This window comes from Oryctolagus cuniculus, chromosome 8, assembly GCF_964237555.1.
Source record: "Oryctolagus cuniculus chromosome 8, mOryCun1.1, whole genome shotgun sequence".
NCBI lineage: Eukaryota > Metazoa > Chordata > Mammalia > Lagomorpha > Leporidae > Oryctolagus > Oryctolagus cuniculus.
The window spans coordinates 141,641,980-141,656,038 of NC_091439.1; positions in this window are offsets into that span (position 1 = coordinate 141,641,980).

Consider the following 14,059-nt stretch of genomic DNA (forward strand, 5'->3'; position numbering starts at 1 on the left):
GAAGGAGTTTGGGAATATTCTTCTCTTTCAATTGTTTTGAATAGCTTAAGAAGAATTGGAATTGGTTCTGTTTTGAAAGTCTGGTAGAATTTAGCACTGAAGCTATCTGATCTTGGGCTTTTCTTTGGAGAGTTTTTGTTACTGATTCAATCTCTGTCTTGGTTTTTGGTTTGTTTCAGTTTTCTATATGTCTTCATGACTCAATTTTGTTATCTGGCATGTGGTTTGATTTCTTCTAGGTTTTCTAATTTGTTGCCCATTGCATGTGATGCCCACGTTCTATATTGCAGTGCTAATCTAAGTTTTCAGTGTTCCACTTCCAAACCAGTTTCCTGCTTAATATCTCTGGGAATCATGGGGTAGTGGCTCAAATTCTTCAGTTCCTTTCACCTAAGTGCAAGATCTACTACTTATTAGGGGACCTGAGAGCCTGGTTCAGCCACAGCTTTTGCAGACATTTACAGAGTGAACTAACATATGGAAGACCTCTCTGCCTCTCTCTCCTCAACCACTTTCTGTGCGTTTCTCTGTCCTTTTTTAAATAATTTTAAAAGTTTTTTAATTGTTTATTTGAAAGAGAGAGAGAGAGAGAGAGAGATATAGAGAGACCTTGCATCATCTCGTTCACTCCCCTGGTGGCTCCAATGGCCAGTGTTGGGCCTTGTTGAAACCAGGAGCTTCTTCTGAGTCACCCATGGGGGTGGCAGGAGCCCAAGTACTTGGGCCATCTTCCACTCTTTATCAGACCATTAGCATGAAGCTAAATCAGAAGTGGAACAAGTGGGACTTGAACCGGTGACTTTATGGGATGCCAGTATAACAGATGGCAGCTTTGCATACTGCAGCACAACACCAGCCCCCTCTCTACCTTTCAAATAAACAAATATTTAAAAAATAAATGAAAATGTTCTTAAGGAGGCAAAAGTCATCATGATTGAGCACTGAGGAATCTATTAAAAATGATTACATTTTAAAGGATTTATTTATATATTTAAAAGGCAGTGTTAGAGTGAGAGACTGATCTTCCTTCTGGTTTGTTCTCCAAAATGGCTACAATGATTGTGGCTAAACCAGGCTGATCTTGTAAGATAGGTGCTTCTTCCAGATATCACATGGGTTCAGGGGCCCAAGCATTTGGGCAAGCCTTTGCTGCTTTCCCAGACACATTAGCAGGGAGCTGGATAAGTTTGGAGCATCAATATCTATGACATCTTCCTTGCAGTACAAGGATATATAACCCATCTGGCACAATTAACGTCCTATTTATGGGTGGGCCAAGTATAACTCTTGGTTTAAGCTTTTGTTAGCAGATAATGCTGTGACTACTTTGGGTCTCTGGATTGTCACCAGTGAAGGCATCCAGATTAATAGTAATGAGTTCAACAGTCAGCAAAATGGTGTCCAGCTGAACTTAAATGGTTTTTCTTTTTCATCATTAGAATAGTGACCTCCTGCTGTACCCTGGCATCTGGACATAGACAGCAGACATTGGAAGCCATCCCCTTTGCCAAATGCAGTATGTCAAGTTTGGGTGCATCATCTATTGAGGAGGCCTTAGTAGCCATTCTCATGTTTTACTGTTCTATATCCATGGCCAAAGTCCTACTAGATAACAAGGTTTGGAGAACCACAGGCTCAAGGTGTGTAGGTGACTTTTTCCAGTAAAGCACAATTAATAGAAATCTAATTTAATTTTACTGGCACATAGCAAGGTTGCAAGAGAGGTTATTCCTTGCATCACAGCCCTTGAGAAGTAATGGATATCACAAATGATCCAGAGAATTTAGAAGATATATGAGCTCCACGAGTGAAGAAGTCACTGAGAGCACTAAGGATAGTGCCCACAGAATTCAATTTGACTTTTCATTGGAAAAGGGGCCATATAAGCTGGGCTGATTTATAGCATCCATGACAATTAATTTTTTAAATGAGGCATGCATTGCACCAAAACCCAGGAAGGACTAAAAGGTATTAGCGTTGTATGTTCTTCACAAGTGTGTCAAACAGTCTCATGAAGGGAGGAAGTCATCAATGTGATATATTCCCAGAAAGGACTAAAAGGTATTAGCATTGTATGTTCTTCACAAGTGTTTCAAATAGTCTCATGAAGGGAGGAAGTCATCAATGTGATATATTCTTGTGCTCCTGATAAAAGCTGGGTACAGTTAAATTCTTTGCAAAAATTATGTTTGATGGCCAAGTCAATGAAATGCTCATGTATACCCTAGAAAAAGTGTTTTTTCAAAGTGAAGGCAAACTAGACTGAGGAGCTGTTAAAAAAGCTTTGAGCAAAAACACATTTGCCACTTTTTTTTTTTTTTTTGGACAGGCAGAGTGGAGAGTGAGAGAGAGAGAGAGACAGAGAGAAAGGTCTTCCTTTTGCTGTTGGTTCACCTCCCAGTGGCCGCTGCGGCCAGCACATCGTGCTGAGCCGAAGCCAGGAGCCAGGTGCTTTTCCTGGTCTCCCATGCAGGTGCAGGGCCCAAGGATATGGGCCATCCTCCACTGCACTCCCGGGCCATAGCAGAGAGCTTGCCTGGAAGAGGGGCAACTGGGATAAAATCCAGCGCCCCGACCGGGACTATAACCCGGTGTGCCAGTGCCTCAAGGCAGAGGATTAGCCTATTGAGCCACGGCGCTGACATTTGCCACTTTTGTAATAGTTAAGACAGGTCATTTACCTATTAAGAGGCATCGGATATGTTAATATTAGATATAAAGTGTGGTGGACATAATCGATGTCATATAGCATTAAGATTTTAGTAATCTACCATGAGATGGCATTTACTTTTTTCCAGATTCAACAGGTAAAATTGGGCTGCCAAGTGGGAAACAGCTGGAATAATCACCTTTTTGTTTATTAAGTTTAATGTAATAAATTTTAATGCATGAAAACATTGAGTTTCCTTTTATTACATCATCTTAATTATTTTAGTTTGGTACCTGTGGAATGTTATTTTCCCTAGTTAAGTTGTAGCTTAAAATTTTTATTTTAATAATTACTTGCTGTGTTAGGCCATCTCTCCCACCTGTGGGATTTTTTGAGTACATCTGATTATTGGAAATTTAGGTAATACTATAGTTAAAATGAGATGTACCAAATAAATAATTTTTTTCTTCTGATACATATTTTGGAACTTTTCTAAAATGGTATTGAGCACCCTGCTTAAATTTAGGGGGATTCCCTGGGTAAGACTGTTATTTGAGCCACATTACTGATTACTTCTATGAAACTCTGAATAAGTGCATCGAGAACCTGGAAAAGTTGATGTCTTATGCTGAAGAGACATAAGAATCAATGTCTTTTTATCTTTTTTAATTATATAATTTACAAATAAGTTTTAGATGTCTAAAAGGATGAAATTATGTACTTTTCAGAAATTTATACCTATATACAACTATAATTGATATATTTTACATTTTCTTTCTTTAGGTTTTTAAGACTTATTAGGGCTGGCACTGTGGTGTGGGCAGAGGCCCACACACTTGGGCCATCTTTTGCTGCCATTTTCCCAGGTTCAGTAGCAGGGAGCTGGATCAGGAGTGGAGAGACTGGGACACAAACTGGCACAAATATGGGATACCATGCCCATCTAGTAAAACTTGATCAGATAACACTGGTTGCTTCTATTAGTCATAAGTAGCTCAAGCTTGACCTCAAATTTAGTCCTTGTAGGATCCTGAATTAGTTTCAGTCTGTGATCCTCACTCTCTTTATATCTTAGGGACTATATTTTTCATTATTGATTCAGTAAAATCAAGTGTTAGAGCTCCTATTTCTAAGTGCTTGAAATTATAAATGCTGGTCAGAAGGTGTATTTAGGGCTTGGCACCATGGCTCATTTGGTTCATCCTCCACCTGTGGCACTGGCGTCCCATATGGGCACCGGGTTCTAGTCCTGGTTACTCCTCTTCCAGTCCAGCTCTGTGCTGTGGCCAGGGAAGGCAGTGGAGGATGGCCCAAGTGCATGGGCCCCTGCACCCCCATGAGAGACCAGGAAGATGCACCTGGCTCCTGGCTTTGGATCAATTCAGCGCTGGCGACAGCGGCCATTTGGGGAGTGAACCAGCACAAGGAAGACCTTTCTGTCTCTCTCTTACTGTCTATAACTCTACCTGTGAAATAAAAACAAAGGTGTATTTAAAATCAGTGAGAGAAAATGAATTGTAAAAGATCAATCAACAACAATTGAGTGCTGTGTGCTGCCTTCCCACTTTCTTCTCAGGAATCCCCACAGAATTTTCAACCATAATTCTAAAATCAGCAACTCCCGCTGTCAGAAGTGTGTGGCTACCACTATGGGGAGCAATAATTTTTAGAAAGGACAAGGGAATTCACTATTTCATGATACTATTCTTGTTTGATGCCTACAACTTCATTTTCTGTTTACATTGTATGATGCTGGGAACTAAGTAATAATTTTATTCTGTGTCTGAGGTGAAGTTATGTAAGACTGAAGTTCAAGACTGAGGTCCTTCAATTTGCAGTATGAAGTCACTGAAAGGCAATTACCAGATAAGTGCTGATATAGGCATTTGCATGGCACAATTCATACACTATACATAGAAAAAATGACCAATAGCTGTGGGCCAACAGTCAATGGCCCATGAGACCATCACTCAAATCCTCAAGAGTTTGTAATTCATGGCAATTCTCATTTAGACTAGAAGAGGAGTAAAAGCAGGAGCTCTGTGACACCCTAATATTTGTCTCTTGCCTAATTTGTGTCAGAAACCACTACCTAAGTGCAGTTTTTTTTTTTAAATATAGCTTTGTTAAAAATACACAGATAACTGGATGTGATGGATAGATGAATTTCAGGATGTTTTGGGTAAAGAATTTCAAGATAGTGCAGTTTTAAATATTCACAAAGATTTTACAAGGCATTCACCCTGTTTTCCAGCCATATTAATGCACCAACTTATTACTATTTTACTGTAAAATATGATCCATTGATGGTCCACAAATTATTTTAATAGGTAAGATCAAACATCATTTTAAAGGATTAAAAATGATTTATTTAGGATATTATTTTCTTCTTTCAACACTAAAGTTAAAGAGAGTCCTTGGAGGTTTTTTCTAAGTATCTGTAGAAGTATTTGAGGTTTTAGAACCACAATTTAACTATGAGAATTTAAAAAATATTAATATATATAATGATAATTTCCAAAAATTCTTTCCACATTTTAATTTCTCCACTTATAGTATATTTCTTTTATTTTCTTTCTTTCTTTCTTTCTTTCTTTCTTTCTTTCTTTCTTTCTTTCTTTCTTTCTTTCTTTCTGACAGGCAGAGTTAGACAGTGAGAGAGTGAGAGAAAGAGAGAGAGAGAGAGAAGGGTCTTCCTTTTTCCATTGGTTCACACCCCAAGTGGCCGCCATGGCTGGCACACTGTGCTGATCCAAAGCCAGGAGCCAGGTGCTTCCTCCTGGTCTCCCATGCAGGCGTAGGGCCCAAGGACCTGGGCCATCCTCCACTGCACTCCTGGGCAACAGCAGAGAGATGGACTGGAAGAGGAGCAACTGGGACAGAATCCAGCACCCCAACTGGGACTAGAACACAGGGTGCTGGCACCGCAGGTGGGGGATTAGTCGTGTGAGCCATGGTGCTGGCCAACTTATAGTATGTTTCTTTCAAATGTTTTTGCCAAGCCAGGAATTAATGAAGAATTGGAATATTATGCGAGCACTTCATGTGGTTAGACAAATTTTATGTATCCTTGCTGTATCCTAAGTGGTTGATTTTCCAGGAGATTTCTTCCTAATGGAGGTGTGCACTGTTTACAGGGAAAGTAGCTTCATCAGCCCATGATGTCAACAGGGAAAGATCATGAAAAGTCTCCTTTGTTTTCCTTCTCAGCATATGCCATTGCAACCACTACCACCATCTATTTTTTTTTTTTAGCTTTTATTTAATGAATATAGATTTCCAAAGTACAGCTTATGGACTACATTGGCTTCCCCCCTCCCAGGACTTCCCTCCCACCTGCAACCCTCCCCTCTCCCGCTCTCTCTCCCCTTCCATTCTTATCAAGATTCATTTTCAATTTTCTTTATATACAGAAAATCAGTTTAGTATACATTAAGTAAAGATTTCAACAGTTTGCACCCACATAGAAACACAAAGTGAAATATACTGTTTGAGTACTCATTATAGCATTAAGCCCCAATGTACAGCACATTAAGGACAGAGATCCTACATGAGGAGTAAGTGCACAGTGACTCCTGTTGTTGATTTTACAAATTGAACTCCTGTTTATGGCCTCAGTAATCTCCCCTGTTCCAGTCATGAGTTTCCAAGGCTATGGAAGCCTTTTGAGTTCACTGACTCTTATCTTATTTGGACATGCTCATAGTCAAAGTGGAAGTTCTCTCCTCCCATCAGAAAAAGGTACCTCCTTCTTTGAAGGCCTGTTCTTTCCACTGGGATCTCACTCACAGAGATCTTTCATTTAGGTGGTTTTATTTTTTTTATTTATTTTTTTTTGCCAGAGTGTCTTGGCTTTCCATGCCTGAAATACTCTCATGGGCTTTTCAGCTGGATCTGAATGCCTTAAGAGCTGATTCTGAGGCCAGAGTGCTGTTTAGCACATCCCAAATTCTATGAGTCTGCTGTGTATCTCACTTCCCATGTTGGATCACTCTCCCCTTTATTTATTCTATCGGTTAGTATTAGCAGGCACTAGACTTGTGTATGTGATCCCTTTGACTCTTAGTCCTTTCATTAAGATCAATTGTGAACAGAAATTGATCACTTGGACTAGTGAGATGGCATTGGTACATGCCACCTTGATGGGATTGTATTGGAGTCCCCTGGTATGTTTCTAACTCTACCATTTGGGGCAAGTCAGCCCGAGCATGTCCCAAATTGTACATCTCTTCCCTCTCTTATTCCCACTCTTATATTTAACAGGGTTCACATTTTAGTTAAATTTCAACACTTAAGAATAACTGTGTATTAATTACAGAATTAAACCAGTAGTATTAAGTAGAACAGACAAAAAAAAAACACTAAGAGGGATAATGTATTAAGTTGTTCATTAACAGTCAGGGCTATGCTGATCAAGTCACCGTTTCTCATAGTGTCCATTTCACTTCAGGAGGTTTCCTTTTTGGTGTTCAGTCAGTTGTCACTGATCAGGGAGAACATATGATATTTGTCCCTTTGGGACTGGCTTATTTCACTCAGCATGATGTGTTCCAGATTCCTCCATCTTGTTATAAATGACCTGATTTCATTGTTTTTTACTTCGGTATAGTATTCTAAAGAGTACATATACCATAATTTCTTTATCCAGTCTACCATTGATGGGCATTGAGGTTGGTTCCAGGTCTTAGCTATTGTGAATTGTGCTGCAATAAACATTAGGGTGCAGACCGCTTTTTTGTTTGCCAATTTAAATTCTTTTGGGTAAATTCCAAGGAATGGGATGGCTGGGTTGTATGGTAGGGTTATCTTCAGGTTTCCGAGGAATCTCCAGACTGATTTCCATAGTGGCTTGACCAATTTGCATTCCCACCAACAGTGGGCTAGTGTCCCTTTTTCCCCACATCCTCGCCAGCATCTGTTGTTGGTAGATTTCTGAAAGTGAGCCATTCTAACCAGGTTGAGGTGAAACCTCATTGTGGTTTTGATTTGCATTTCCCTGATTGCTAGTGATCTTGAACATTTTTTCATGTGCCTGTTGGCCATTTGGATTTCCTCTTTTGAAAAATGTCTATTGAGGTCCTTGGCCCATCTCTTAAGTGGGTTGTTTGTTTTGTTTTTGTGGAGTTTCTTGATCTCTTTGTAGATTCTGGTTATTAACCCTTTATCTGTTGCATAGTTTGCAAATATTTTTTCCCCTTCTGTCGGTTGTCTCTTCACTCTCCTGACTGTTTCTTTTGCAGTACAGAAACTTCTCAATTTGATGCAATCCCAATAGTTGATTTTGGTTTTGACTGCCTGTGCCTCCCGGGTCTTTTCCAGAAACTCTTTGCCTGTGCCAATATCTTGAAGGGTTTCTCCAATGTTCTCTCATAATTTGAAGGTGTCAGGGTGTAGATTTAGGTCTTTAATCCATGTTGAGTGGATTTTTCTGTGAGGTGTAAGGTAGGGGTCTTGCTTCATGATTCTGCACGTGGAAATCCAGTTTTCCCAGCACCATTTATTGAATAGACTGTCCTTGCTCCAGGAATTGGTTTTAGACCCTTGATCAAATATAAGTTGGCTGTAGATGATTGGATTGATTTCTGGTGTTTCTATTCTGTTCCATTGGCCTATCCATCTGTGTCTGTACCAGTACCATGCTGTTTTGATTACAACTGCCCTGTAGTATGTCCTGAAATCTGGTATTGTGATGCCTCCGGCTTTGTTTTTGTTGTACAAGATTGCTTTAGCTATTCGAGGTCTCTTGTGCCTCCATATGAATTTCAGCATCATTTTTTCTAGATCTGAGAAGAATGTCTTTGGTATCTTGATTGGTATTGCATTGAATCTATAAATTGCTTTTGGGAGAATGGACATTTTGATGATGTTGATTCTTCCAATCCATGAGCATGGAAGATTTTTCCATTTTTTGGTATCCTCTTCTATTTCTTTCTTTAAAATTTTGTAATTCTCATCGTAGAGATCCTTAACATCCTTGGTTAAGTTTATTCCAAGGTATTTGATTGTTTTTGTAGCTATTGTGAATGGGATTGATCTTAGCAGTTCTTTCTCAGCCGTGGCATTTCTTGTGTATACAAAGGCTGTTGATTTTTGTGCATTGATTTTATATCCTGCCACTTTGCCAAACTCCTGTATGAGTTCCAATAGTCTCTTAGTGGAGTTCTTTGCATCCTCTAAGTAAAGAATCATATCGTCTGCAAAGAGGGATACTTTGACTTCTTCCTTCTCAATTTGTATTCCTTTAATTTCTTTTTCTTGTCTGATGGCTCTGACTAAAACAGTGGTGAGAGTGGGCATCCCTGTCTGGTGCCAGATCTCAGTGGAAATGCTTCCAACTTTTCCCCATTCAATAGGATGTTGGCCGTGGGTTTTTCATAAATTCCTTTGATTCTATTGAGGAATGTTCCTTCTATACCCAATTTGCTTAGAGTTTTCATCATGAAAGGGTGTTGAATTTTATCGAATGCTTTCTCTGTATCTATTGAGATACTCATATGGTTTTTCTTCTGCAGTCTGTTAATGTGGTGAATCACATTGATTGATTTGTGAATGTTGAACCATCCCTGCATACCAGGGATAAATCTCACTTGGTCTGGATGGATGATTTTCCTGATGTGTTGTTGTATTCTATTAGTGAGAATTTTATTGAGGATTTTTGCATCTATGCTTACCAGGGAAATTGGTCTGTAATTTTCTTTCAGTGCTGCATCTTTCTCTGGCTTAGGGATTAAGGTGATGCTGGCTTCATAGAAAGAAAATGGGAGGATTCCATCTTTTTCCATTGTTTGGAGTAGTTTGAGAAGAAATGGGATTAGTTTTTCTTTAAATGTCTGATAGAATTCAGCAGTGAATCCATCTGGTCCTGGGCTTTTCTTTGTTGGGAGGGCCTTTATTACTGTTTCAATTTCTGTTTCAGTTATGGGTCTATTTAGGTTTTCTATGTCTTCCTGGTTCTATTTACGTAGATTGCATGTGTCCAGGAATCTATCCATTTCTGATAGATTTTCCTGTTTGCTGGCATACAAGTCCTTGTAGTAATTTCTGATGATTCTTTTTATTTCTGTGGTGTCTGTTGTTACGTTTCCTTTTTCATCTCTGATTTTATTGATTTGGGTCTTTTCTTTTTTTCGTTAGTTGGGCCAATGGGGTGTCAATTTTGTTTATTTTTTCAAAAAACCAGCTTCTTGCTTGGCTGATTTTTTGTAAGTTTTTTTTTGGATTCAATCCTATTAATTTCTTCTCTGATTATAATTATTTCTCTTCTCCTACTAGATTTGGATCTGGTTTGCTGCAGTTTTTCTAGGTCATTGAGATGCACTGAATGCTCATTTATTTGGTATCTTTCCAATTTCTTGATATAGACCCCTATTGCTATACACTTGCCCCTCAATACTGCTTTTGTCATATCCCATAAGTTTTGATATGTTGTGTTGTTATCCTCATTTACTTCCAGAAAGTTTTTGATTTCTCTTTTGATTTCTTGAATGACCCAGTGTTCATTCAGGGGCATGTTGTTCAGTCTACATGTGTTTGCATACTTTCTAGGGTCTCCTGAGTTGCTAATTTCCAGCTTCATTCTGCTGTGGTCTGAGAAGCTGCATGGTATGATTCTAATTCTTTTAAATTTGCTGAGACTTGCTTTATGGCCTAGTATGTGATCAATCCTAGAGAAGGTTCCATGCACTGCTGAGAAGAATGTAAAGTGTTTAGATGTAGGATTGAAAGTACTGTAGATATCTGTTAGATCCATTTGGGCAATAGTGTCAATTAAATCTGCTATTTCCTTGTTGATCTTCTGTCTGGATGATCTGTCTATTTCTGAGAGTGGAGTATTGAAGTCCCCTAGTACTATTGTATTGGAATCTAAGTCTCCCTTTAAGTCTCTAAACATATCTTTTAAATAGACCGATGCCCTATAATTAGGTGAATATACATTTATAATAGTTACATCTTCCTGTTGAATTGTTCCCTTAATCATTATATAGTGCCCCTCTTTGTCTCTCTTAACAGTTTTTGTATTAAAGTTTATTTTGTCTGATAATATCTCTATATCTGCTTTTTTTGGTTTCTGTTGGCATGGAATACATTTTTCCAATCTTTTACTTTCAGTCTGTATGCATCTTTGTTGGAAAGATGTGTTTCTTGTAGGCAGCAAATAGATGGTTTTTTTTTCCTTAACCCAATCAGCCAATCCGTGTCTTTTAACAGGAGATTTGAGTCCATTAACATTCAATGTGACTATTGATAAGTAGTGACTTTGCCCTGCCATTTTCCCAAAGATATTTCTAATATATGCTTTGAACTTCCTGTGATCTTTTACTGGGAGATTTTCTTCCTTTACCTTTTTTCATATTTATGGCTGTGTTTCTGTGTGTAACATATCTTTAAGCATCTTTTGCAGGGCTGGACGAGTGGTACAAATTCTTTCAATTTCTGTTTGTTATGAAAGGTCTTTATTTCACCTTCATTCACAAAGGAGAGCTTTGCAGGAGATAATATTCTGGACTGGCAGTTTTTCTCTCTTAGCACCTGGGCTATATCTTGCCATTCCCTCCTAACCTGTAGGGTTTCTCATGAGAAGTCAGCTGTGAGTCTAATTGGAGATCCTCTGAGAGTAATCTGACATTTCTCTCTTGCACATTTTAGAATCTTTTGTTTATGTTTCACTGTAGTGAGTTTGATTACAACGTGTCATGTCGAGAATCTCTTTTGGTCATGTTTATTAGGGCTTCTATGAGCTTCCTGTACTAGGATGTTTCTGTCCTTCTCCAAATTCAGGAAGTTTCCTGCTAGTATCTCACTAAAATGGCCTTTCTCTCTCTCCATGCCTTCAGGAACTCCTAGAACCTGAATGTTGGGTTTTTTAATAGTATCCTGTAGATTCCCAACAATATTTTTTAGATTTCTAACTTCCTCTTCTTTTCTTTGGTTTGACTGTATGCTTTCCTGTGCTCTGTCTTCTAAGTCCAGTATTCTCTCTTCTGCTTTACTGATTCTGTTTTTAAGGCTCTCAAATGCATTTGTCATTTGATCTATTGAGCTCTTCCTTAATTTGGATTTCTCTTCACTATCACAATTTCATGTTCTACTAATTGCTTCATTTAATTTTGATTTTTCCTTAAGGTTTCATTTTCATGAGAGCGATTTTCTACCCTGTCCAGTAAGGATTTCTGTAGTTCAAGAATTTGTTTTTGAAAACTTCTAAGTGTTCTTATCATATATTTTTGGAAATCTGGATCTTGCATTTCTTCTATCTCATCACCTTTGTAATCTTGGCTTGGGGTGTCTTGTTCATTTGGGGGCATCATAATGTCTTCCTTATTCTTGTTTACTCAGTTTCTGCATTTGTTGCTTGGCATTATGGAGATATTCTTTGGTTTTCTTCTTCTTCTTTTTTTTTTTTTTTTGCTGTTGTGGTTTTTCTTGTTATACTATGACTCGATTAAGCGTACTGTCTGCTTTTGATGGGTCCTTAGAGGCTTGTGATGGGTGTGGCCAGAGAACTCTGTTTGATTCTTCAGGGTTAAGGGTGACACACCAAGGTTAGGTTTATTAAATTTTTTCTTTCTCTCTGTTTTTTTTTTTTAATTATTAAGAAGGGAAGTAATTCCACACAGCTGAGTGGAATTGAAGGCAGTCAGTGTCTGAGCTCTGGCCCCTGTGGGTATAATATTCATCTGCTCTGTCTCAAGGACCACACAAAGGATCTGTGCAATCCTCAATGTAAGCTCAGATTCCCCTGCAGTCTTCCACCAGGTTGCCAAGGTTACCAAGTTTGCAGCGTCTCCCAAGAGTACTCACATCTCAGGCACTCCATGAGTTCTCTCACACATCTTCAGGTTTTTTTTTTTTTTTCACAGTCACAGTTCATAAGCTCCCACACATCACTAGGTCCTAACCTCCTTTTATTTCTCCCACCAGAGTCAGGTTTTTCTGCTTCGCTGAGGGCGGACACAGCCCTGAGGTGGCACAGCTTTTACATATGTCCAAAATGGTGCCTGCTCTTTGTCTTGCTCACCTTTGTAAGGTGAATGGAGAGAGAGAATCATGTCCATACTGGTCCATTTTATTTTATTTTATTTTATTTTATTTTATTTTATTTATTTTATTTCTCTCTTTTAGTTAGCCTGGTGGACTTTCCCCCACAGTGCTTCAAGCCTCATTCCCACTAGGCTCTTCCTGCGACTTCCCTGCCAGTGTCTTGGGCTACTGAGGTTTTATCTCACCTCCCTTTCCAGTGCTGGTGTGTAGACTCGGCATCTGGGGTCCCAAGCCATGGGCACCCGTGCCCTCCACATAGGTCCACCATGTCCCACTAGTTCTGGAAGAGTTTCTTCTGCAGTTTTTGTCCCCTAACTCTTCCCTGAAACTACAGTATCTCCACTTTTATTAAACTATCTTTTCCTGGACTGTCAGTGTGCTCCCTCCCTATTCCACCATCTTGGAGGACTCCTGCCCCCTCTATTCTAATAGTCCTTCCTGGTAGCTCAAGGAAGTTTCACCAGGATCTCTGTAAAAAAAAAAGATGAAAAAATTGTATTTCAGTAGAAAAGTGCTTTGTGTAGTGTCACATGATTTGTAAATACCCAGCACCTTAACTTCTGCCTAATGTTCTCTATCTTGCCACACTTAATTAAAAAACATTTATTTTTCAGATCCATTTCAGAAATTGTCACCAGTTCAAATAGTACTGTTTTAGAAAGCTTTCATGAGCATGTCTTCCCTTTTGCTACTAATGCTATGTTTGGAGTGTATGACTTCAAAAAGCATATCATGAGGCTGGTGCTGTGGCACAGTGGGTTAATGCCCTGGCCTGAAGTACCCACATCTCATATTGGCACAGGTTCACGACTCAGCTGCTCCACTTCTGATCCAGCTCTCTGCTATGGCCTGGGAAAGCAATAGAAGATGGCTCAAGTCCTTGGGTCCCTGCACCCATGTGGGAGACCTGGAAGAAGCTCCTGGGTCCTGGCTTTGGTTGGTGCAGCTCCAGCCATTTCAGCCATTTGCAGAGTGAGCCATCAGATGGAAGATCTCTCCCACTCGCTCTCTCTCTCTCTCTCTGCATAAATTTGACTTTCACATAAATAAATACATCTTTAAAAAAAACAAAAGCATATCATAAAAATTTTCCCCCTTTCAGTAATTTCTTCTTGAATAATATGCAGTATACATGCAGCTACAGAAAATTACTGTGAACCTTTATCCTGCCTTCTGAGATAGTAAGATGATATTAAATTAGATTTCATATGATAATAAGCTTCTTAAAATATAAACCAAAAGAACACAATGACCATATATAAGCCGAAATGTGAAGAACAACCTTATGGTCTCCAGATAATTTATTTTTATGAATCCCAGGACTTTTTTTTTTTTTTTTTTAGTATCAGCAGCTTTTCTAAGGTCTAA